At 42.5% G+C, this 23,168-nt stretch overlaps 1 protein-coding gene and 1 non-coding gene across 2 annotated transcripts in view; one reads left to right on the top strand and one right to left on the bottom strand.

The window, feature by feature from the left end:
• Positions 1–23,168, bottom strand: part of LOC124617943 (mucin-6) — a 441,809-nt gene that overhangs the window by 129,249 nt on the left and 289,392 nt on the right. The window lies entirely within an intron of this gene.
• On the top strand, positions 20,980–21,086 carry LOC124554954. The gene has a single exon (XR_006968498.1). It is a non-coding gene; the product is annotated as a U6 spliceosomal RNA (small nuclear RNA).

Here is a 23,168-nt window from a genome sequence, read left to right as displayed (position 1 = left end):
ACAGTAACAACAACCAGTATTCTAGCAACGACCGAAAAGCGCTCCTGCATGGTGGTAGAAGTCAGTGCGGGCTAGGACGGTGCTGTCGCTGATGGAGTACGGGTTATTCTTACGCTTTTACTGTCCCTGTTAATTCGACTTTAAAAATATTTTTTTTTTTAACGGGAACCAAACAGACACTCCCGAATGGCTCTGAGCACTATGGGACTCAACTGCTGTGGTCATAAATCCCCTAGAACTTAGAACTACTTAAACCTAACTAAACTAAGGACAGCACACAACACCCAGCCATCACGAGGCAGAGAAAATCCCTGACCCCGCCGGGAATCGAACCCGGGAACCCGGGCGTGGGAAGCGAGAACGCTACCGCACGACCACGAGATGCGGGCAACAGACACTCTCCGTCGACCACTGGATATAGCATGAATGATGTGATGAGCAATATGTGTTTGGGCTGACTCCAGCTACACATTCCAATTTCAAAAAGAAATTTTAAGTAACTGCTGAGACACACGAGGAAATTGGCCTACCCACTCGCTTATATATATATATATATATATATATATATATATATATATATATATATATATAAAAGCGAGTAGATAGACCAATATCCTCGTGTGTTCTCCTCCCACATGTACTTAAAAACATGCTACACACACACACACACATATGTTCAAATGTTTGTGAAATCTTATGGGACTTAACTGCTAAGGTCATCAGTCCCTAAGCTTACACACTACTTAACCTAAATTATCCTAAGGACAAACACACACAGCCAATCCCGAGAGAGCACTCGAACCTCCGCCGGGACCAGCCGCACAGTTCGTGACTTCAGCGCCGTAGACCGCTCGGCTAATCCCGCGCGACATACACACACACACACACACACACATATATATATATATATATATATATATATATATATATATATATATATATGTGTGAGTGTGTGTGTGTGTGTGTTTTTAAGTACATGTGGGGGGAGCAAGGCATTAATTAATGTCTACTATCACGTCGGCGCCAGATCTGTTGTTGAAAGCTTGGTACTTGGATGTCAAACGGTTAGTCTGTTCCGACAAGCATAATCCACTTAATGGTGCAGTCCGCAGTTCGCGATCGTGCGGTAGCGTTCTCGCTTCCCACGACCGGGTTCCCGGGTTCGATTCCCGGCGGGGTCAGGGATTTTCTCTGCCTCATGATGACTGGGTGTTGTGCGATGTCCTTAGGTTATTTAGGTTTAAGTAGTTCGAAGTTCTAGGGGACTGATGACCATAGATGTTAAGTCCCATAGTGCTCAGAGCCATTTGAACCATTTAATGGTACAGTTACAATAGAGCAGAAGATATCTAGTCGTAAAATTTGCGAGTTTGTGGTAAGGCTGTTCGATGCAGAGGAAAACACCAACACACTCATGTGTGTACATCTTAATGTATCACGTATAAAAATATCTGCACTTATACTCGTTATACCCTGCGAATGTTGGAGACACAGGTGCTCTTTCAGCAAAGGTACTTAAGATATCTGTGTTCAGTTTTTCCGAGCTGTCTAAGGCACTGCAGTCATGGACTATGCGGCTGGTCCCGGCGGAGGTTCGAGTCCTCCCTTGGGCATGGGTGTATGTGTTTGTCCTTAGGATAATTTAGGTTAAGTAGTGTGTAAGCTTAGGGTCTGATGACCTTAGCAGTTAAATCCCATAATGTCGATAACATCACTTAACGACTATAGCAAAGACTGACTCTGCGTGAATAATCTTTGCAGCATATTCACAATCTCGTGGACATGACAATTCAGTTCTCTCAGTTAGGAAGTAATACAACCACTTTTCACTAACCATGAAATGGAACATCCAAAACTAACTTCAGTTCACCGGAATATCGTGGTCAAGATGCCGATCTTGACGAAATTTTTCTAGTACCCAAAAAATCTTGTAAAATATCAAATATGAATTCTTAAGAATTTTGTTAACAAGGAATATATATTAAAATGTTAGTAAGTCTACTCCGAAGGTGCTCGTCTGTAATATAGTCTTGTAAGGAACGGATATGACAAACAGTTGAGACTAGAAGGGAATTAAAGCTTTTAAGATGTGGTGCTACAAAAGAATGCTGAAGATCAGATGGGTAGATCGAATAATGAATGAGGAAGCACTGAATCAAGTTTGAGAAAAGAAATTAATGTCGCAATTTGAGTAACAGAAGTATTTAGTTGACAGCTCATATTCAAGGCATCAAGGAACCATCAATCTGGTACCAGAAGGGTGTATAGGAGGTAGAAATTATAGAGGGAGACAAAGGGATGAATAATCAAGTTGAACTGGATGACGGGTTCAGTACATAGTCAGAGATGAAGAGACTTCCACAGTATACACTAGCATGGAAAGCTGAATCAAACCAGTTTTTGGGCTCAAGGCGTCAACAACGTGAAATACGGTATTTACATTCCTCATTTTATAGTGGACTTATAACAATAGCCCAACGCAATAGTGTGCATTTTCTAGAAATTCTCTTCAGTTGTAAACTCCACTACATATCTGTAAGTTGTCTTTTGTCCCCGCTCCTGCGGTCACAATAAAATCAATGAACAGTATTGGACTATTGACTATATCTCGTAATGGTGCTTTATCGAGACACATATCAAGTGGTATTGTTTCCGGCTCTTTTGGTCATTCTTCCGCGCATCTCTTCTTCCTCGTTTCAACAACACTGGCTCTCTAGGGAACAAATTAAATAGTTTTTTGTGGAACAAAAGTCTCAGATATGAAATCAAATATAGCTCTATTACAGTCTCGTATAAAGAACACTCATTTGTCTAACGAATCTCTAAAGACGCAATTAAAATGAAGCATTCAGATGGATAACTCATTAAAATCTCGTCTCTTTCGTAAACTTCATTCGCCTGTTACAGGTGCAAACATGTTTTAACTCCCATTTCGACGAAGAATGCGATAAATAAAAAGTGTAAATAGTAGAACACGACGTAATTGTCATTAATATGCATGAATTAAACATGCGGACGCGGCAAAGATGCGTCAGTGGCCGTTAATTCTCGCTCCGTGCGTTATCTGCGCCATCTGGTGCGTGGGCGCAAGAGCCGTTAACGAGCGAATCGCAAACACGGTCGAGGTCCAGCGTGGAATTTCGCGTGGCCTGTAACGTGCGTGTTTTGTTCTAATGAAGCGCGGCGAGGAATGGCTGGCAGAGCTCCAAACGAGCTTTTCAGTAACGCCTGGTTACGAAAACATGCGCATGGCACGTAAATTGATTTTATAATTTGACAAACACCGGCAACCGCAAATTCAGCGTGAATGCAAAGGGCAGCCACAAAACCTCGTCATCCCCCAAATCAATGTTTCAGGTCGCGCGATAGAGGGGGAGGACGCTAAAATATAATGCTAGTGTATTTCCAGAAAGCAAAGAACAAGATATACACTACTGGCCATTAAAATTGCTACACCACGAAGACGACGTGCTACAGACGCGAAATTTAACCGACAGGAAGAAGATGCTGTGATATGCAAATGATTAGCTTTTCAGAGCATTCACAGAAGGTTGGCGCCGGTGGCGACACCTACAACGTGCTGACATGAGGAAAGTTTCCAACCGATTTCTCATACACAAACAGCAGTTGACCGGCGTTGCCGGTGAAACGTTGTTGTGATGCCTCGTGTAAGGAGGAGAAATGCGTACCATCACGTTTCCGTTTTTGATGAAGGTCGGATTGTAGCCTACAGCGACTGCGGTTTATCGTACCGCGACAATGCTGCTCGCGTTGGACGAGATCCAATGACTGTTAGCAGACTATGGAATCGGTGGGTTCAGGAGGGTAATACGGAACGCCGTGCTGGATCCCAACGGCCTCTAATCACTAGCAGTCGAGATGACAGGCATCTTATTCGCATGGCTGTAACGAATCGTGCAGCCACGTCTCGATCCCTGAGTCAACAGATGGGGATGTTTGCAAGACAACAACCATCTGCACGAACAGTTCGAAGTTCGACGACGTTTGCAGCAGCATGGACTATCAGCTTGGAGACCATGGCTGCGGTTACCCTTGACGCTGCATCACAGACAGGAGCGCCTGCGATGGTGTACTCAACGACGAACTTAGGTGCACGAATGGCAAAACGTCATTTTTTCGGATGAATCCATGTTCTCTTTACAGCATCATGATGGCCGTATCCGTGTTTGGCGACATCGTGCTGAACGCACAGTGGAAGCGTGTATTCGTCATCGCCATATTGGCGTATTACCTGGCGTGATGGTATGGGGTGCCATTGGATACACGTCTCGGTCACCTCTTGTTCGCGTTGACGGGACTATGAACAGCGGACGTTACATTTCAGATGTGTTACGACCCGTGGCTCTACCCTTCATTCTATCCCTGAAAAACCTGCATTTCAGCAGGATAATGCACGACCGCATGTTGCAGGTCCTGAACGGACCTATCTGGATACAGAAAATGTTCGACTGCTGCCCTGGCCAGCAATTTCTCCAGATCTCTCACCAATTGAAAACGTCTGGTCAATGGTGTCGGAGCAACTGGCTCGTCTCGTCACAATACACCAGTCACTACTCCTGATGAACTGTGGTATCGTGTTGAAGCTGCATGGGCAGCTGTACCTGTACACGCCATCCAAGCTCTGTTTGACTCAATGCCCAGGCGTATCAAGGCCGTTATTACGGCCATAGGTGGTTGTTATGGGTACTGATTTCTCAGGATCTATGCACCCAAATTGCGTGAAAATGTAATCACATGTCAGTTCTAGTATAATATATATGTCCAATGAATACCCGTTTATCATCTGCATTTCTTCTTGGTGTAGCAATTGTAATGGCCAGTAGTATATATGAAGAAACCTAAAGGTTAATTCATAGTAGTCTAGCATAAATATTCCTAAAAACAAATCTATGTCAGTAACCACGAATCAACCAGTTAAAATGCAGCACATGTGGTGTAAGGTATGTAGGAAAGAGCTGCAGAGAATTTGACACCAGATACATGCAAAATCAAAATAAATAACGTCACAGTTCTACTTCTGTTTGTGCACCTATTAAAAGTTTATACCCTGAATCGATAGGTTACAAAAAGTAGGTTTTTGCTAGAGGTAAATGCTTGGCAGTGGATAGAGTGGGACAGAACAGAAAATATAAGGAGCACTAATGATTTAAATAAAATTACAAAAACCATGTAGATATTTCCTGGTTTCCGTACTATCTGCTAATAAGACACTAAAACAAAATAAAACTCAATAATAAAATTCATCCATAGCGTTTTTATGTACATTTAGAAGTCATAGCAACATTATCAGTTTTCTGTTCTAATACAAGGGCCTTCATTGTGATGTAAAGACGCTAGAAAGGTGTATCTGTGAATTTTGTTGATTTATTGCAACAATAACAATGTGCTTCTTACGAGACTGGAACATCTAACTTCGCAGTCCATGCACTACCCTCAAAGGAAATCTACAAAATTAACAGATAAGCGCTTGAGGCCTGTCGACATCACAATGAAGTTCCTTACATAACTATAGAAATCCTGATGACAAGCTGTGACTACGAAATGTACATTAGGACAAGAAAAGATTCTATAAAGACCAGCCAAACAGGCTGTAATTAAGGATTCCTTCTATATAGACCTGCTATCTTTTCAGTTAGGCAGCGTCATTTTTGTCTCCTTAGGTTCAACAATTCGTTTTCCGTGCAGGTATCCTCTTCAGGAGATCATCAGGAATTTGAAGTGTTCTAAACTGTGTATAAGATATCTCTCCTTAGTAAAATTTGCTCGTGCTTCCAGCCGCGTCAGGTGGTTAAAATCCCACGAGCTTTCGACCGAGCTCTCCTCAGTCAATGTCAAGTGGTAGGGCAATGCACCATGTGTCTCGACTTCCAACGTAAACTTGATGTGGCCGTGAATGCTGTTCAGGTGTTCTAAGATTTTTCCCAGTTTTTCACGACCATGGGGCCAGATGATGAAAGTATCATCGACGTAACGATAGAAGCGACTTGGCTTAGCTGGAGCCCTGTCCACTGCGATATCTTCATATTCTCCTCTTCGTCCCATTGTGAACACCACTGGGTCACCCACTTACAGATTGGCTAAACACCCGGCCAGCCTCATTGCACTGCATGTGGGTCATTCTGTGCATCACATCAAGAACACCGACGACTCTATCAATAGAATTAAACAGCTGCGTCTTAGTCAAGGAGATATAATGGTTAGTTTTGATGTGGTCTACCTGTTTACACGTGTTCCGCTCAAAGGCTGTATACAGGGTGTTACAAAAAGGTACGGCCAAACTTTCAGGAAACATTCCTCACACACAAATAAAGAAAAGGTGTTATGTGGACATGTGTCCGGAAACGCTTAATTTCCATGTTAGAGCTCATTTTAGTTTCGTCAGTATGTGCTGTTCTTCCTCGATTCACCGCCATGATTTCATACGGGATATTCTACCTGTGCTGCTAGAACATGTGCCTTTACAAGTACGACACAACATGTGCTTCATGCACGATGGAGCTCCTGCACATTTCAGTCGAAGTGTTCGTACGCTTCTCAACAACAGATTCGGTGACCGATGGATTGGTAGAGGCGGACCAATTCCATGGCCTCCACGCTCTCCTAACCTCAACCCTCTTGACTTCCATTTATGGGGGCATTTGAAAGCTCTTGTGTACGCAACCCCGGTAACAAATGTAGAGACTCTTCGTGCTCGTATTGCGGACGGCTGTGATACAATACGCCATTCTCCAGGGTGCATCAGCGCATCAGGGACTCCATGCGACGGAGGGTGGATGCATGTATCCTCGCTAACGGAAGACATTTTGAACATTTCCTGTAACAAAGTGTTTGAAGTCACGCTGGTACGTTCTGTTGCTGTGTGTTTCCATTCCATGATTAATGTGATTTGAAGAGAAGTAATAAAATGAGCTCTAACATGGAAAGTAAGTGTTTCCGGACACATGTCCACATAACATATTCTCTTTCTTTGTGTGTGAGGAATGTTTCCTTAAAGTTTCGCCGTACCTTTTTGTAACACCCTGTGTAGCCGCACTGCTGGCTGTGACGTCACTAGTGCTGTCTTCCTCGACATATATGGTAATGTTTTCATCCCGCGTCCGTCGCGACCGTTTTAACCACGCGGTGGCCGGGTGCCAGGCTGTACTGCAAATCGCCGTCCTTGTTGATGGTGTTTTCAGAGGTTTTTATTTCAATAGCTCCTTTTATGACGCTATCCCAAAATCCCTTCGTCCTCATAACGACACATGTTTCGTCGAATAGACACGGCTCCAGCTAAGCCAAGTTTCTTTTATCGTTACGTCGATGACACTTTTATCATCTGGCCCCATGGTCGTGAAAAAGTGGGAGAATTCTTAGAACGCCTGAACAACGTTCACGGCCACATCACGTTTACGATGGAAGTCGAGACAGATGATGCATTGCCCTTCCTTTACGTCCTCGTTCGACGGAAAACTAATGGGCACCTCAGCCACAGTGTCTACAGCAAACCGACATACACAGATCGGTATCTGCACGCTCTCAGCCACCACCATCCGGCACAAAAATGTGGCGTTCTGAATAGCCTCGTCCATCGTGCTAAAGTCGTCTCAGACGCTGAAAGTCTGCTACTAGAGCTGAGCCATCTCTGAAAAGTCTTCCGGGAAAACGGGTACAGCCACGGACAGGTGTCACAGGCCATATCTGGTGTGACACACAAGACACACACCAACAGAGAAGAGAACACCACCGAAGAAGAAAGCGTCTATCTTCTTGTAATTCTCTTTTATAGTTCTTTCTGTTCCATCTAAGAATACATCACCACGGTCACACATCACAAATCAACTCATAAAGGCCTTCAGTATGGAGACGAACCAATGAATCCAATTACTTTTATTTTGAGCTGAAAATTTAAGTGTTATATAATCTCTCAATTTGCAGAAAGTTGACCCCATTAAGCCGAGCAGAAATGTAACCAGCAAATGAGTGTAGGGTAATAACTGTACCACAATCTGCTGACAACGAAAAGAATGGTAGGATATATAAAAAGGACCAACAACAAAAAACCAATTATAAATTGCTGAGGACGTTCTCGCGCTGAAAGAGCTTTTGTAGTCTATTCAGCCACAGAAAAATAATAAGAGTAATTGTAACAGCTGCTACTGAAGAAAGCCACAGAAATAAAACAAACATCATTTTCATTTCCGACAAAATCTGAAAATGGCAACGACAGCGGAAACCAACATCCCACTGCTACTGTATGTCCGTACGGTCCTTTTCTCTCTCCCTTTCTCTCTTTTCCGCCGGGACGCGCCCATACTCCTGTCGGAGCAGTGGAAAGTCAATTATGACGATACTAACCTAAGGCCAACACAATACCCAGTCCCTGAGTGCAAGAGCTCCGACCCGGCCGGGAATTGAACCCGGGCCTCTTTGCTGAACTATGCGCCACCCTGACAGCGTAGCTACCGATGTGAACGCACACTGCGTTGGCTGCGTTCCTATACACGTTTTACTGCTGATATTGCGAGTTGCCTGAATTTCGAATGACGCATTTTCCAGGCCATCAGAATTTGTTCCTTCGCAAACAGTTTTGTCACTATTCGCTACCGTCAGGTCGCCTTCCGTAACTGTTATTACATTTTCATTTTCTACCATGTAAAACAAATCGCTCCTTCTATTTTGTCAACATGAGGAATTTCAGTCACAGTGAACACATTTTGTAACAAAAAAGTTTTGAAGACCAGAAGATGATCTGTCGAAACCGGCTGTCAAAATAACGAAAAGTTTATGCGACCTTGGATTAGAAAGTTTTCTTACCCAGTAAAACAGATCACTCCTTCTAATTTCTCAACATTAGAAAATTCAGTTTTTATTTTCGTCTACATTTTTCAATAAGAATTTAGTTTCAACCGCACCTGCTTGTCCAGTAAACCAGCACAAGGTAGTTTCCGTATTTCCTCTGTTACAGGAAGTACAAAGTTGTCAATTCCATTATTTATACTGAGGTACTTTCTTTCTTTCTTATTCATAATGATTCCAATGCCTTTAAACGTTGACTATTCCTGTGGCTTTTATACTATATATGACCAAAGATAGGCTTTTGGACTTTCTTTTATTCCGCTGCTCTCCTATTCATCTATCAGCCTTGTTACCAATCCTTTCAGTCACAAAACATTTAGACTACCAGCATTCCGCGCTAAGATCCTCTATGTATATCGTCATCTTTGTGATAACTTCCTACTACGGAGTATATATTAGGAGAAGAGGCGGATTACTTTATATTAAAAAAAATTAGCCAAGGTTACAGTTCTTTTATCGCCTTCTATATCGCCATGCGTGCGTGTTAAGAATGTTGGATAATGAATGCACGACGTTCTGGAATGGGTGCGTACAAAAGGGGCGGTAATTAATCACTATGTGAAGTAATTAACATCTTCGACGTTGCACGGCTCCCTGTTCGAGAATATCCCGAAAAGGTTACCGACAGTGATTAATATCCCTGACACAAACTAAATGTTCTAGGGCAACGCCATGTTCCACAACAAAGGCGTTGTTTACAAACTCTGAAGCCACGAGCTAAGTCTTACGTATCGTTAACGGTGATGCTTGTGTTCTATTGTTCTTGTATTTTTTGTAGCATCAACTTACTTTTCTTCTCTGTAGTTACTCGATGTCCCACCGATAGCGGGTTAGTACGCAGAACATGTTCGCTCTCCCGTGAGATGTATTTTGAAACCGAAATGCGACACTTTGGAGATCGTTATCAACGCTCATACATCGTAGCACTATTGTATTATGATGATTGCGCCAGTTTCGGTAAGGTGGTGATCAGGGCAAAGATTGGTTTGAGTTCTATGGTGTTTACAGTACACGAGCTTCTTGTAGACCCTTCGGCTCACGTATTCTGATAGATCATAATACTGTCGAACGACATTTCTTTTCCGTATTTGTTGCCAGTTTGCAATCAAATATTATTATGGAGCTTTAGCCACAGGTAAAACCTTTTTTTTCGTACATGTCACAAATTTTTCATTTCCAATAGACAATCGTTTTATCCTTCCATTATTTCTACATTGTTGTCATTAAAATTGTGATACCAGAAACGATAGGTTACACAGCGCAATAAGAAAATGATCAAATTTGTAACTGCAGCTACGTTCCGATGTGACCAGCTCAAGAGTTAAGATGTGCAAGTGGCTTACTCTAGGTGTTCCTAGCTACGTACAAGGGAATATCTCGTGGACAGTAAAAACGTAGAAACTTCCTGGCAGATTGAAATGTTTGAACGCAGAACCTTTTCCTTTCTCAGGCAACTGATCTACCAACCTTTTTATTTGTTTATTTATTTTTAATGAAATTATTCAGCAACAGGTAGTAAGAAACTTTTACATTGACTTTAAATGCAACATTTAAATAAAATGTATAAATGGTAAGAACTTTTCTCTTTTCCATTTATCGTCGATGATTTCTTGTTTTTCATTCTTCATGTGTTGTTTGATGTCATATACAGACTCTCTTCCCTCACTGAAGAGGGATGAACCACGTGAGTATTCTTGCCCTGGATATTGGAAATGGTTTGACGTCCATGTACATTTTTTTCTTGCCGTTTATTTCGTTATCAGTCGTTCAAAGCAAACTTGCTGTTTAAATTTTATTCATTTTAACAGGCCTGAAATTTTGGAGCAATCTACTGTTCAGTGTATGGTAGTGTCAACTATTCCACAGTACAGCTATCGGGATTAAATCATTTATAAACAAGTAAGTTGTTGAGCGCAACCTTGAACTTAAGTATTTGGCAACAAAATTTGACCAGACCGTCTCCACCCAGTTTAAGCCTTTGATTTTCATCTAGTTTTCTGATGAATATGGAGTTTTTTCCCAATGGTTTTGGTTATTTTCTTTGTTGTATAGAATCTTGCATTGCGAGTCTTCTCTAAAACATAAGTTGCTGTTTGCAAGCCACGAATTATATCTGCTGGCGTCCTCCTGTCAGCCATATTTTCTGTCATTATTTTCCTTTAGTAAGTTCGACCAACTAGCTGGTAATTTGAAGATATTTTTTGAGATTTTTCACTATAAGGGCTGAACATTTTGCCTCAGAATTTATTAACCCTAGGTCGCCTTCGGTAAGTGGTTTCGTCAGCTAATCCATTGCTACTGGAACAACATACCTTCCCAAATAAATCAGCCTATGTACTTTTTGATTTTTACGATACATGTACTATCTACTGGTATGATTTGTGCGACATACCCCATTTTGGAAAGGGGATGCATGTTTACACATTCAGTCTTTTGATGTTTAATTTTCTTGTACTATTCGCTCTCAGGCACTTCTTGCTTTTTCTACCGCTCCGTTGGAATTGACGTTAATTAACTCGTGTTGTTTCCTTTCACCTTCGGTGAATAGATGTAACATGGGATGGTCACATTCATTTAGCCACAAGAGAATTGATTCAACATTGTTTATCGTTGCCCGTGGAGCTTTAACTTCCCATACTTTTGTGGTGTCTAGGAGTTCTATAATTATAGTGGTAACGTCATTAGCTTAGGTGTTCACAGTGAATCATTGTGCACCACTACGGAATCCTGATACTGAGGTTACTTGCTGTGCTGATTGATGATCCTAAAGAGATGACAAACAGTACTATTGATTAGGGATAGCCCTGTCGGACAGACATTGGACAGGGAATGTTTTTGTGAAACATCCTTTCATTTGCACCTTGGAAAACATTCGGAACTGACTTGGTAATAGTAAATCTATTGTTCTTGGTGGGAATCTGAAATGCTCTAACAGATTCGTTATGTACTGATGGCTGACTTCATCGAAGACTTTCTTTAAACCTTCGCAGGAGGTAGGAGTTCAAGTATTGGATGAAGTAAAACTATGAGGAGAGTCGTGAGTTATGCTAGGGTAGCTCAGTTGGTAAAGCAATTGCCCGCGAAAGGCAAAAGTCCCGAGTTACAGTTTCGGCCCGTACACAATCTGACATGCCGGGAAGTTTCATATCAGCGCACACTAAGCTGCAGACTAGACAAAAAGTTGATCCCACTTAGCCACAGGAGGGTGTAATGTCATGAACTATCATGAACTAATTCTGCCGAGTGTGGTGGTGCAGTTGCTAGCACACTGGAGAGGGAACGGGAAGAATGGTGTTCAGAAACCAGTTTCGATCATCGTAAGGCAAATATTAGCGTGTTCTCCTTGAGAAAGTCGCGTCTTGTTGCCTCACTCATTCTTCCTTAATCCAAGCTGTTGCTCTATCTCTAATGACCCCATCACTAACGGAATGTTAAACCCTACTCGTCCTTCTTTATAAACTTCTCTTATTTTCTTTTATCGTTATTCTACATTTTGCATTTAATGTATTTTTCTTGGTTTATAACTTTTATAACCATTTGTATATGCACTGAGGTGACAAAAGTCATAGGATACCTGCTAATATCGTGTCGGACCTCATTTTTCTTGCCGTAGAGTGGAAACTCGAAGTGGCATGGACTCAACAAGTCGTTCGAAGCCCCTGCAGAAATATTGAGCCATGCTGCCTCTTTAGCACTCTATAATTGCGAAAGTGTTGCCGGTGCAGGAGTTCGTACACGATCTGACCTCTCAATTATGTCCCATATATGTTCGATGACATTAATGTCGGACGATACGGGTGGCCAAACCATTCGCTAGAGTTTCCAGAACGTTCTTCAAAGCAGTCGCGAGAAACTGTAGCCCGGTGACATGGCGCATTGTCATCTACAAAAATTTCATTGTTATTTGGCAGCATGAAGTTCATGATCGGCTGCAAATGGTCTCCAAGTAGCCGAACATAGCCATTTCCTATATATGAAGGTAGTATCTGTTCCCGAAAGAACAGATACCATTGATGACCTGCAAACATGTCCCCAATGATGTATACCAACGCCTGTTTGCAGCTACGGTGTCGATTTAATTATCATTTCATTATCATTTCATCAATGGTATCTGTTATTTCGGGAACAGATACTTCCTTCATATATAGTTAAAATATGGCTACCTGGCCATTGACCTTCTTGTGCGAACGCACACGCTATGCCCCAACTCGTACGAAAATTGGTAGGGTAATCTGCCAAGAGTAATGAGTGTGATGGGCCAACATCTAATAGGTGCACTACGAATGTAGTGGTGTGGACATGTTGGGAATGTCTCATGGGGAGCGTGCAAGGGATAAGTCCCTGCAGGTGCACTATCCTATGTGCCCTCGGGGCTCAGATGGATACAGCGTTTGCCATGTAAGCAGGAGATCCCGGGTTCAAGTCTTGGTGGGAGCACACATTTTCAACATGTCCCCAATGATGTATATCAACGCCTGTTTGCAGCTAGGGTGTCGATTTAATTACCATTTCATAGCCATTTCCAATCAATGATCGGTTCAGTTGGACCAGGAGACCTAGTCCATTCCACGTAAACACACTCCACACCATTATGGGTTCCTCGCCAGCTTGCACAGTGCCTTGTTAACAACTTGAGTCCATGGCATCGTCGTGGTCTGCGCCACATTCGAACCCTACCATCAACTCTTACAAACTGAAAACGGGGCTCATTTGACCAGGCCACGGTTCTCCAGTTGTTTAGGGTCCAACTGATAAGGTCACGAGACCCACGTGAGGCGTTACAGGCGACGTCGTGCTGTTAGCGAAGGCACTCGCGTCGGTCGTCTGCCGCCATAGCCATTAAGGCCAAAATTCTTCTCACTGTCCTAAACGATACATTCGTCCCCCATATTGATTTCTGCGTTTATTTCACGCAGTGTTGCTTGTCTGTTAGCACTGACAATTATACGCAAAGGTTTCTGGTATCGGTCCGTTTACGTCGTCCGTGGTGAGAGATAATGCCTCAAATTTGGTATTTTCGGCACATTCTGGACACTGTGGATCTCGGAACATCGAATTTTCTAACGATTTCCGCACTGGAATGTCCAACGCATCTAGCTCCAACCCTACCATTCCGCGTTCAAAGTCTGTTACTTCCTTTAGTGCGGCCATAATTACGCTGGAACCGTTTCACATGAATCACCTGTGTACAGATGACATCTCCGCCAATGCAGCGTCCTTTTATATCTTATGTGCACGATATTACTGTCATCCGTTTATGTGCACACCCCTATCCTATGACTTTTGTCACCACAAAGTATTAACATGTAGATCTCTTTGGTATGACTGAATGCATGAAAATAATTATGTACTTATGAAGAAATTTATATATTCTCAATTTTGTTTTGCGTTATATACATTTGTATTCGTACAGATTCTTTGCCGTAATATGTAGTTTCACACTTGAACTTGGATATCCTCCAATGCATAAAGATAAAATAATGTGTTTTCTACGCGACACTGAGGAACGAACATGGTTTTCAAATTTATTAGTAAGAGCTGTTTCATGTAATTGCAACGTACTCATATCAAGATTTACAACAAACCTTGTTATAGTGAATTAGTGATCTTTTCAGATATTCTAAGATAATAACAGTGCACGAGATAGCGTTTCTGTTTGCGAAACTACTCATTGTTGTGCACTTGTACCCATCGGCACGTAATGCGGAACGCAGTTCATTAGAGAGATCGCAAAACGGAAGCGACTGTGGGAAAACAAAGCACTGGATAATTTCGTGGGTTCATTAGAGATGACTTTCTTTTTCTGCTTTCAGCGCGTGCGAACACGGAGCTCACAGGGGAAGTGTTGCGCAATTTAAAGAAAATTTTCTCATGTGGAAAGAAAAACGGGAAAAGGAACAACTGTGTGAAGTTAAATGAAAGTGGGAGTCTGCAGTTAACGAAGACATTATTGAATGGCCACGCAGAAACAAAACTTCGGGCAGCAATCTGCTTATAAATGTGTCAGGGGAAAGAACCTGAGCGGTAACAACCTGTTTAAGAGATTGATAGTATGGTACTAAGAACAGCAGCGCTATACGAACACATTAAGTCACTGGTAGACAGTAGCCGTAAAGGCTTGTTCTGGAGTTGCTACAGCAGTTCTTTCTAGTAATAACAGTGTTCACTTAGCTTCCTGCGAATGTTGCCATATTCTGTTGTCATTTGGCGCTAATGTACAGAAATACCCGTGGATGATGTGAAAATAATGTAAAATCAATAGAGGTGCTGGAGTGATATCGAACCGTGATATTCCCCACTAGTTACGATTGTTTGTACGAAGGCAAAGTGAAATGGACTCGGCCTGATTTTAATACCCAAAATGCAAAATGCACTAGCGTTTCGACATACTCCACTTTCAAGTCAATACACTTCTTGCAAGGTTTTCGGTGTTAGTCGCTTCCACAGCTGAATTGTTTTAGATTAGGAAATAACTACAAATTTAAGAGCACCAATCTGATAAACAGGATAGATGTTTCAACAAAAAATACCTCACACTTCCTAATTTTCCATTGCCAAGGAGTCGTTGTGAAAACGTGAACCGCCCTAACGTGTTATGCTTTAGTAGTTTAGCACTCTAGATGTATTCTGGCATTCTGTCCAGTCATCCAGACTTTTATTCGTCAGTAATTGTTTTACCCTATACGAGGTGAATCATGAGAAGAATCCATGTCCTAAAGGTGTCAGGAGAAGATACACATTTCTGCTTCGCTGAAGTCCACCAGCTTCGACCTACTGCTATTGTAACGAAACCTTTGACCAAGAGCTGTTTCTACATTATTTTATAAATTGTGCATCATTTTACTTTTCCGTTTATTTCATGTTGACGAATCATAGCCTCGTGAAGACCATTGCGAAATAAGACTAGCACATTGTCAGAAGAGAATACGGGGGTTCGGTTCCCTTCAGACTCAGGTGTGCTGCGGTACTGTTACCATGTGCATCACAGTGTGGGAGTGAAATGGCGTGGCAACTGGAAACATAATCCGTATTTGGGTACGCTGAACAGTACAGCTCTTGCAAGCAAAACCCTTAAACTGTAAAGAGATTCGTGGTGAAATTCTAACGGTATAGGGACTAAGTGCAATGTTGCATTCAGCCGAGGTGAAGAGCCAACAATGTGGACGAGTCTGCACAGACGTGGGTCATGCTGATCGGAAAGGAAGGCCATCGACATCGAGCACAGACGACAATGTCCAGGCAGTCGAGAAACTGATTCGCAGAAAATGCAGATTTTCTGACCACCAGAAGGTTCATACTGCGGTTTTCATATGGCTCCGTGACCGAGGAACGAAATTCTGTCGTCGAGGAACTGAACAATTCAAATGGCTCCGAGCACTATGGGACTTAATATCTTAGGTCATCAGTCCCCTAGAACTTAGAACTACTTAAACCTAACTAACCTAGGGACATCACACACATCCATGCCCGAGGAAGGACTCGAACCTGCGACCGTAGCAGTCCCGCGGTTCCGGGCTGCTGCGCCTAGAACCGCACGGTCACCGCGGCCAGCGAGGAACTGAACAGTTGGTAGAAAGCTCCTACCGCTGCTTATACAGTCTTGGTGACTATACTGAAGAGTAGTGTCATGCGGGCTTCAATAAATGGTACTTGGTCTGCCATAATAGTGTGTAACTTACTTTTGAAGCCGCCTCGTACGAGTTACCTCAACAGATATTTGTTCTCGGACATTTCAGTTTTTGACCAGCCCTAGAAATACGGATACCCTGCATTACTGTGCAACTTATACCAACATGATAAAAACGAAATTTCATTGATGCCAACGCCACCTCAGCGCCAAACCTAGAAAATTTCACTTCGCTCTCCTACGTCCGTGGGTCATTAAGTTAATATGTGGTGTAGCGTAATCTCGGGCGAATTGGTGCAAAAATCTGAAAATTTATAATGCTAGTTTTATTATTAGTAGAAAGTGTAACGTTTCTAGTTCAGTCTTTAACATAATATTTAAGGAACGTTTTACAGGGCATATTGCTTTTGTAAACAGATACATACTGAAGGTATTGAAGATAGCAATTAGGTATCATATGTCCCTATTTACCTTTGTCAGTGAGGAAGAATCGGGACAGTCACTGAGATGAATTGGAATAATTTTACAAGAACATTTCTTCTCCTTTTCGCTGTCGCATAAATTACGTATTTATTTAGGAGGTATATTGAGTGTCTTAGGACATTTTCCATGGTTTCACCCAATAAAGAAATGATGAAAGTCATGCTTACTAAAGCCTTTCAAACGATATGAAGAGAGACCTTCAGCCTACCTGAATTCTGTTTCTGGATTGCGCTTACGAAAAGCAATAAGCCAGTCACTTCCTACTACTTGATGTTGTTTAGGAAACTTATATTCGATCTCATTTTGCTCTGCGACGAAAAAAACACCTTTTCTTAAAACGTCAGAATTCAATCCGAACCCACATGCCGAGAACTTGAGCATCTGTTCTGCTAAATACTTTTCTTATTCAACGATAACCTCAGATTTCCATCCTTCTTCAGCTGATCATCATTACTACTTTGTGGTAGACGTGAACGAGACACCCCAAATAACTTACGAGGCATGACGTATGCTCCTCCCTTGACGGATTGCAGTAATAGCTTTCCGCATATCATCGTCCGTCCCACCACCTTTACCATTACACATTTGCGAGATATCCATATTCAGCCTTAATGTAGTATGTTTAATCTACAGAGGTTAGTAACACTGAAATCATTTTCCATGAACATAAGAAGCACCATAAACTCATTTCATATCCCCGATCTAAAATCTACCACAAAAGAATACATAATCAGAGTAACGGTTAACTAACTAACCAAGTTTAAAGAAACAAAATATTAGAAATCAAAAGCTCCTGTTCGTCTTACCATAAGTAACTAGTATCTGCTATGAGAAATTCAGGACACGAAACTACACTGGCACTTTATTAGGCAGTTTTCTGATACACTATGTGATCAAAAGTATCCGGACACCTGGCTGAAAATGACTTATAAGTTAGTGGCGCCCTCCATCGGTAATGCTTGAATTCAATATCGTGTTGGCCCATTCTTAACTTTGATGACAGCTTTCGCTCTCGCAAGCATACGATCAATCAGGTGCTGGAAGGTTTCTTGGGGAATGGCAACTCATTCTTCATGGAGTGCTGTACTGAGGAGAGGTATCGATGACAGTCGGTGAGGCCTGGCACAAACTCGGAGTTCCAAAACATCCCAAAGGTGTTCTATAGGAATCAGGTCAGGACTCTATGCAGGCCAGTCCATTAAAGGGACGTCATTGTCGTGTAACCACTCCGCCACAGGCCGTGCATTATGAACAGGTGCTCGATCGAATTGAAAGATGCAAACACCATTCCCTAATTGCTCTTCAAACAATGGGAAGCGAGAAGGTGTTTAGTAGGCCTGTGCTGTGACAGTGCCACGCAAAACAACAAGGGGTGCAAGCCCCCTCCATGAAAAACACGACCACACTATAACACCACCACCTCCGAATTTTACTGTTGGCACTATACACGCTGGCAGATGACATCCACCGGGATTTCGCCATACCCACACCCTGCCGTCGGATCACCACATTGTGTACAGTGATTCGTCACTCCACACAATGTTTTTCCACTGTTCAATCGTCTAATGTTTACGTTCCTTACACCAAGCGAGGGTCGTTTGGCATTTACCGGCGTGATACGTGGCTTATGACGAGCCGCTCGACCATGAAATCCAAGTTTTCTCACCTCCCACCTAACTGTCATAGTACGTGCAGTGGATCCTAATGCAGTTTGGAATTACTGTGTGATGGTCTTGACAGATGTCTGACTATTACACATTGTGACCCTCTTCAACTGTCGGCGGTCTCTGTCAGTCAACAGACAAGGACGGCATGTACGCTTTTGTTCTGTACGTGTCCCTTCACGTTTACACTTCACTATCGCATTGGAAAAAGTGGACCTAGGGATGTTTAGGGGTGTGGAAATCTCGTGTACAGGCGTATGACACAAGTGACACCCAATCACCTGACCACGTTCGAAGTCTGTGAGTTCCGCGGAGCGGCCCATTCTACTTTGTCACGACGTCTAATGTCTACTGAGGTCGTTGATATGGAGTACCTGCAGAAGGTGGTAGCACGATGCACCTAATATGAAAAACGTATGGTTTTGGGTGTGTCCGGATACTTTTGATCACATAGTGTACATAAAATGTAGAAGATATTAGTAATCTAGAGATGGCAGCAATCTTCTGTACCCAGTTCATTTCTGCTGGGGAACGAATATTCTAAAACTGTCCCTATGCATCCACTGTCCCGATTCATCCGAGCTTGGCCTATCCAACTCCTTGGCGCTATCGTCATATTATCACACTGTCACGACAGCCGATCGTTGCTTCAGTCTCTGCATTAAGGTTTTCTCAATCGTGAATGTTAGTTTTGAAGAGGAATGTTACCGTCTCTTCTTTAATTACTTCCTGCGTCGTAATCGCAAGCTGGCTGGACCCCATTCCAGTTCTCTAATAAAGGACAGTCCCTTGGTTTCAATGGGGATTGCATCCTGTTCCTATCTAGCGGAGAGGTGGAAGGAGGTAATTTTAGTCAGAAGTAAAATACAGGCAAGTCCCACAGGAAATGCAGTTTAAAGCGAGTCACTAATTAGGCCCGCGAGACTACACCACGCTATAGTTTACTAGAACGAGGTGTTTTCCCAAGTGATAGAGTGGAAACTTCATTCCGTCAGACAGCTGCACACGACGGCAGACCTGAGGCGTAACGGACCGCCCCCAACGAGGGGGGCAGGGTTAGCAGTCTCATAATTAAGCCGGCTCATCCACCTGAGACGGGAATGCTCGAGACGTGACCTTTATACTACAGCAGCAGGAGACGTGGTCTGTTAACGACCGTAACGATGCTCCGCCTGATACGGAGGCGCTCTTGTTGGCTGTCGGCGGTCACCGACCTCTGAACTCGCCTGCCCCAGTCGTCCCACACGTCCTTTTAATACAGTTAAACCCAGTGGCTTTATAGGTTGGTTCGAAGCTGAATCAAAGGATTCTTGAAAAAGTCCGACATTGGTCCGTGTTGTGGTTTGGCAAGCTATTGTAAAAATCAAAAATGGAGGGATGATTAAGATGTCTTATTGTCTTGCTCCTGCGGCGATGTGTAAATTTTCACTCCTCGAAGCGTCGAAGCTCTTAGGACTTAACTGCCTAGCAACTATGCAGTTATGAGAAACGGAGGACAGTGTCGGACTGCGGAAACAGGGCGAAAGAAATCGGCCGTTTGTTTTTCAAACAAATCGTACCGGTTATTGCCTTAAGCCATTTAAGGAAACCTCGGAAACCCTAAAATCTATGTCTCTGTATGTCCATCTTTTCAGAGATGGTTGCGGGACTCGGCTGCTCGATACAGGTTGTCAAATTAAACACTTTTCAGCCATCTACTTTCCAAACTTACTTTATTTGGCTACCATTTTCGGGGATTTACTACATTATCTTCAGGCTCCTGGTCGACGTGTAGAAAGACTTCATCTTGGTTCCTGTCAAAACAGGGGCCAACATTCAAATACTGCTGATTCGGCAGTTGATCGTTGAAGGGATCGTTATAACAAGCAGAAATCTACAAACACCAATATTCGAATGTTGGCCCCTGTTTTGACGAGGATCGAGGTGAAATCTTTCTACAAGAAATCTTGCTTCACGAAATGAGTCTGTAACAGGTATAAAAATTACCAAAGATAGACTAACTATTGCACTCTGTAGTAACGATAATGACAGTCACAAAACGCCAGTGTTTGTGATCATATTGTACCGTACGACCCACCTATTTTGCAGTGCAGGCACTACCGTACATTCCACTCTCGCGTATGATTTTTTACTGTTTCGACGTTTTCTTTTCGTTTATTTAAGGCTTGAACATGGAATTTTTTAATGTGGAACAATATGTCAGACAGTATTTCCAGTTGAAAATTAAAGTTGTGATGTACTCTATTGTATTGTTTGGTGGTATTGTGACGCTATGAGTAAATAAAAGTCTTCCTCTGATAATCTGATCTATTTTGAGTCCTGTCCATGCTTCCGGTCCCATTGAGGGCGGATCAGCGAGGTTCTACTGTAGGAAAAATTGGAACGATAAGAGAAGATTAACAAGGCTGCTGCGCAAGGGTGACACTCAAAATCGTGAAACGTTCCACATTAATATGACAGGCACCTGAACTTATCATAGAAAGAGCAAAATTCAAAAGCTTGGCAATAAATAAACTGAGTTACATAGCGCAGATACTTCTAGTGCCTGTTCCCATACTAGATAGCATCCAACGGGCGCCATGCTTGTTAATGGAGAGGGGAAATACTTTTAACGTGTGTTACGACATCTTAACACTGCCAACCAGAAACGGTGACCTACACCTCACGAACGTAAGGCAAAAATACAAACTCTCCTGATCAGTCACACGCGCAAAACTACGTGAAACAGGAACCGCAGTATTATTAAGACCTTAATCAACAGATGGGAGCCAGTAAGCATGGAGCAGCTTATCGACATAATAGCAATACTAAGAGCTTTAAATATTTTACGTCAGTTCTTTTTCGAATTCAGGTACGTACACAAGAACGAAAATCTACAGTATTTCTTAATTAATGAAATGATTTATAACTTCTTTAACGAGCAATGGCAAACAAAATCACTTAAATAAAATCTACCCTTAGGCAAAGTGGACTATCATCTGGAGAAATGTACACAGAAAAGTATCATCTGGCGAAATGTACACAGCAAAGTCTATCACCTAATGCTGAAGACATGTGGCACGTGGTCGTCAACGAAACCATAGCAACTAACGAAAAATTATACAACATGCACCTCAGCACAAGTTTCGCAAGAGAAATATGTGCTCTCATAGATGTGTTAAATCACAGGTTCACATGCGGAATCGAATCTGATCTCCCGGCTCAAACCCAAGGAGACTTGCGACCACAGATCGCACTATCCCAAAACGCATCGACATAATGGAAATGATAAGGGAAATTTGTTCGCAACTGCGAATACGGACAAGCTTCAGCTGCACAGCGGAATGACAATGAAACTTTTTGCCGGGCAGTGACTAGAAACCGGATTTCCCAGTCCTCGCTAGCGGCCAGCTTACTTTTTCTTCCATTTTGTTCGATGTGGTCTGGGCGGATGTCACAAGACATCCGTTCAAGTTGGTCGTTGATTCTTTGACTCAGTGGTTTTTATTACAGAGGGCGAGCGAACACACTGAGCTACCGTGCTATTCAAACACGCTTCACTGCCAGACCCAAATGAAGGAACATTGCGTCGCACTTCCGAACAACAGAGTCACTGGAATATCTGAAATAATGAATAGTAAATGCTGCGGTACCCACAACCCAGATGCTTGGGAAAATGGCTACTTATTTAATTGGCAACTGACAGCCGTTTTCAACGATTATGACTCGTACAGAGAATCAAACAATAAAATTCTACCGGAACTACGCAAAACCATTGGGAACATGCTCAACATAATTATTACAGCATGATAACTAGGGGAAGGAAAAGGAAGCCAACAATTGTCAAAAGAGACTGAAGTGTTCCGAAGCGCCGAGCTTCCATGCATGTGATGGAAGAAATCGCAGACAGAGCCCAAGGCAAAACTTCAGTGCTATACTTCTAAATGTAATTTTTTTTATTGTAATATTAATATGTACAATAATCTGGAAAGTCATTAATAAATGTTTATTCTACGTAAAAGAAAAGCAAGGCCAGTGTCTTCAAGCACTTAACCATCGTGGTTGGTAAAGTCGACTCGATATCGTTGAAATCACGTTTACGTGGCCAGCTCCCCACCTGGCTGATTTCCAGAAACCTGTCATTCGTCGAGGCAGTTGTTTGTTATGTCGATAATTGAAAAAGGAGTTACAAGTATGAGGAAATCAAGTGATTTCATATGGAGCAAGGGAGCTGATAAAGATAGGACCAAAATTTGAAGCAAACCGTAATGGAAATGTGTCAGAATAGACTGAGTTAAAGAAAACTGGCCAGGAAAGAGGACTGATAGAAAGTGAGAAAACACAGTAACAGCGCCTGACAACAACCTTCCAAAATCGTGTTGCTAAATGACAATGCTGACAGTAGTATTGATTGTGTGAGGGTCGCTTCAGTATACTGAAGGACTGACGAATCAGTATTGTCAACAAATATTGAACGTTTGTGAGTGATGGCGTAGTCGATCTTCCTTCAGTGGTTATCTTGGCTCGATATCTCGCTCTAAATTGAAGCTCTGATT

The sequence above is a fragment of the Schistocerca americana genome, chromosome 1, assembly GCF_021461395.2.
Source record: "Schistocerca americana isolate TAMUIC-IGC-003095 chromosome 1, iqSchAmer2.1, whole genome shotgun sequence".
Taxonomy (NCBI): Eukaryota; Metazoa; Arthropoda; class Insecta; order Orthoptera; family Acrididae; genus Schistocerca; species Schistocerca americana.
This window is presented reverse-complemented; position numbering and strand designations above follow the sequence as displayed.